At 36.6% G+C, this 4255-nt stretch overlaps 1 protein-coding gene across 1 annotated transcript in view; it reads right to left on the minus strand.

Annotated features, from left to right (window-relative positions):
- Positions 1 to 1265, minus strand: part of LOC103391523 (SH3 domain-binding protein 4) — a 20997-nt gene extending 19732 nt beyond the window's left edge. Inside the window, exon 1 of the mRNA XM_025063647.1 lies at positions 1198 to 1265. The gene's annotated coding sequence lies outside the window, so the exon portion shown is untranslated. The remainder of the gene's footprint in view (positions 1 to 1197) is intronic.
- Positions 1266 to 4255: the final 2990 nt, after the last annotated feature.

The following is a 4255-nucleotide window of genomic DNA, read 5'->3' on the forward strand; positions in this document are numbered from 1 at the left end:
GACTGACTGAATATAAGAGGATTGTGTTGTTAAACACCATGGCAACAGGAAAACGAGCAAGACAGAAAGGGGGGGACATACATGTATGTAAATGCACAGACACACACACACACACACACACTCTCTCTCTGAAGTGAAAGTTAAATATTTCAACACAGAGACTGTGTCCAACACTGATTGAGGACATGTATACTTAAGTCCACATACTATACATTTCACTGACTGACCACCGCAAGATCAAAGTCCAAAAAAACTGGGGGGGAAAAAAATGACTATGTATCTATAGTCATGTCCAACGACATAAGAAGAAAACGAGAAAGCATCCACGTGTACAAAGTGTCCACGGTATCCACCCACGATCCCTAAGAGAGACACATGTCCAACAAGTGGGACTTCGCAAAAAAAGGGCACGTCGCCGCTTCACACCACGTTAAGAGAGCACACATATTCAACATGGACAGTTGTCCAACTTGCCTATTTTAGGAGATAAATACCTGTCTCCGCAAACGTATCCACAGACGTGTTTCACGTGTCCAAATGTAAAAAAAAAAAAAATCGATGTCCCTGTACATCACCAGATGCATGACTACAGGGAGAGACAGGATGGAAACAGTTTCAACAAAAAGTGCTGGTGCCCAGAGAAACAATGTCCAACAGAGCCACAGAGAGAGAGAGAGAGAGAGAGAGAAAAAACACGTTCAACAGACAGAGCAAGAAAGAGGGAGAGGTAACTGCAAACATGTCCAAACATAGACAGAGGAGACAGCAGTAGTTAGTGTTTCTCTCTCTCTCTCTTTATCCATCTTACTCGCTCTGTGGACATGTCTCCTCTCTAAAGCTATATGGACATACCTCTTATCTCTACCTGCCTGTGGACACGTTTCCTCTCTCTCGTTCTCCCTCTTTTTGGACATGTCTCCTCTTTTCCTCTACCTCCCTATGGACATGTTTCCTCTCTCTACTTCTCCCTATCTGTGTACATGTCTCCTCTCCTAAAAAAAAAAGCAGCAGCGGGAAAAGTTGCTGCTTTTTTTTCTTTTTTTTTTTTTTTTTTTGTTCTTCAGGGTAAGAGTCGTCGACAGCTGCTGAGACTCTCACACTTTATCGACATCGTTAGCGGAGCCGGAGGACGAACAGACACAGGAGGAGCAACAGCACGGAAGGAGTAACGGTAGGAGTAAGAGCAGAATTTCTTACCCGCAGGATCTCCTCACCTCTTCTCCTCCTCGTTCTCGTGTGACTCCCGCAGAAGAGCAGTGGAGCTGCTGCTGCTGACGTCAGCAGAGGGAGGAGGGGCCTGAGGGACTCTCATCTTTAGGCCACGTGACCACTCTTGACACATACACAAACACACTGTATGCAAATAAAGCCGCTTCAGACGTGAATACAATGTATATATGTATACAGTCAAACGAACGATGTATTGAACACAACATTATGAAGTACGTTTGTCGAGCGCAATAATATTGATATTGTTTCTAAAATATTAACGAACTACGTACTACAACTACTGCGTAAAAGTATCTTTCCGCTCAACGTGCAAAGAATTATACTAAAATAGGATGTAGAACGTAAGAAAATGACGTAAAACGTTTGACATGTATGGTGCGGGTTACTAAAACTTTCAACACTAAAAACATAACACTAAAAATATATATAATATATAATATATATTATTAGTAAACATTATTAAATAGCAGCGATAAAACAGTTATAACAATACAATAGTAATAATGATAATGGAGGTGGACAGTTGTCCCACATGCGGACGTAGCCGTCCACAAACATAATGACTCAATACAAATAAAACCACACCGTACGTCACCAGGTACGTGACTGTAGAGAGAGAATGGGTGGAAGCAGTTTCAACAAAAAGTACACACGTTTCAACACTGGAAACGTACATAATGTACATATACATAATTTATAAAATAAATGGTGTATGTGTATCGTTATCATTTCTAGGGATGTCCTTTAATATTGGCCAACTATTATATTATTTTTACCGATTTTAGCAAATGTAGGTAATTTCGGAAATGATTGTTAGTGTTTTTTTTTCCCCAAAAAATAATAACGCAATGCCTGTGTTTCGCCCAATGATGTGACTTGAATGTGAAAGTAATGTGAAAAGAAAATCTGCCGCAAACGGTTGCATACCATACCATACCATAGAGATAATATGGTACACTTAGTGTACGTACATACAAATATATACATATATATAACAATGGTTAACAATGGTATAATTGAAATATAATAATATACACGGCAACAATAATTACCTACGTTTTTTTTTTACTGTTGTTTCGGTGCTGTACGCAAAGGGAACTCCCGAGGGATTAATAAATACTGTTGTTTTGGTGCTGTATGCAGGGAACTCCCGAGGGATTCATAAAGTGCTATCTAGCAGTATCTGTTCCACCCACGTCCACAAGGGGGAGAATCAGCAGAATCAAACAAGATAAAAACATTTTTTTTGCACTTGCAGCTAACTTCAGCAGATCCTACTGTGTAAAGACTAAACATTCTGACACAGCATAGGTTCAAACATTGTGTCTCTGATTTTAAACAGTAGCCTTTTGTTTGTTTGTTTGTTTTTTTTCTTTGGTTTGATTCAGCGTACAATCTTGATGAGTCATGTTTCAGTAAGTGAAAAAAGAAGTGGAGCTGCTCATAAAAAACAGCCACACAAGCACACGGTGACCAGGTTTTATCATGACGCCTGATTTTTAACCATGGACTTCTCAGTTTTTCTTATATTATTCTTACATTGTTGTTTCTTATATTATTTGTAGAAAATACAAAACTACCTCTTTTTTTAAATGATAAAAAAAAACTGAAAATGAAATGAGATTTTTTTTTAAGATTTGTTTTTCTCATCTCATCAAATAGAAACCTTATCTGTCCCTATTCACCATTTAATTATGTAAATATTGATATATAAATATATGTAACGGATAGATAGATAGATTGTAATAAGAATATGGGGTGAAATGTAAATGTTGTGGTTCCCCTTGCTGTTGCCATGAGAGAAATCAATAATAAAAAAAATAATAATGTAATCTAAAAAAAAAATGAATCAATGTGTTTTATTGACATGTTTTTTTTCCATAGTTTTTTTTTAATTAATATTGTTTTCTGTATTTTTTAATCAAATCTTAGGGGAAAATCAATGGCTGAATTGACAGAAATGTAACAGTGTAAAAACAATTGTTTTATTTTTTTTGTGTGTGTTTAACTGGAGTCACTTATATCTTCTCAAACAAAGTCAAAATCACAGGATTTCTTTAATTCCATCTGGATCTGAAATCAATTAAGTTAAATAGAAACTAAGAAACTGAACATTCAAATGGGAAAATTCATAGATTAACGACAAAAAACAAAACAAAAAAAGCAATTTTATACCAAACAAAATCAGAGTTTAACCGAAACACATCATGGTGAGGATTAAAGGTTCAGTCTGTAAGGATTAGTGACATCTATAGACAGCACTTTGCTCAACCTCTTTTCCAAATTTGGTCAGGAAACTTCTGTTGCATTCATCGACCAAAGGGTGTAAAGAAAATTGCGATCACAGTAGTACTTTCTATTGTCGCCATCTTTTTCTCCTATAGTTTGTACCTTTTTTTTGGAGGAGTATATTTTTGTCGTTTGGACCGTAAAACTCACTCTGATTTATTTATGAGGTTGCCATAGAAACTTGGTGGATCGAAATAGTGGCCTCACATCAAGAAACAGCACTTTATTTAATATCATTAGCTTAGCTTTTTAACATGCTAACATTTCATTACCGACCTAGTGAAAAACAAATTTTACGTGACATTTGCAACAGTTGTTTCCCTAACCCTAGCAGCCTCAGTTTTACGCATTTACTTCATTTGAGAATCCAGTCACATCCCTTTACTTTTTCCATTAAAAGATAATCTATTAATGTTCAAAAACAACAGGTCAATCAGACTCCGATGCTAACAGAATAAAGTCTAAAAGATGTTTTATTTTGAAAAATTTAATGATCCTTCAATAATGGCACGATATTACCAGTCCACAGTAACAGCTAATACCGGCCGACCAGTCCTTGGTACAAAAAAGGTTGGGGTCAGCTGCTCTAATGGGTTGCAGATATACTTTACCACAAGGTTTTTCTATGTTAGGTGATGTAATGATGCTAAAAAAAAATCTAATTACCAGCATGTATTTGTTGTTAGTACGTAGTACGCAAGTACTACGTTGTGGTGAAAATAGCAATGTTTATTGT

This window comes from Cynoglossus semilaevis, chromosome 16 (genome assembly GCF_000523025.1).
Source record: "Cynoglossus semilaevis isolate Cse_v1.0 chromosome 16, Cse_v1.0, whole genome shotgun sequence".
Lineage (NCBI taxonomy): Eukaryota > Metazoa > Chordata > Actinopteri > Pleuronectiformes > Cynoglossidae > Cynoglossus > Cynoglossus semilaevis.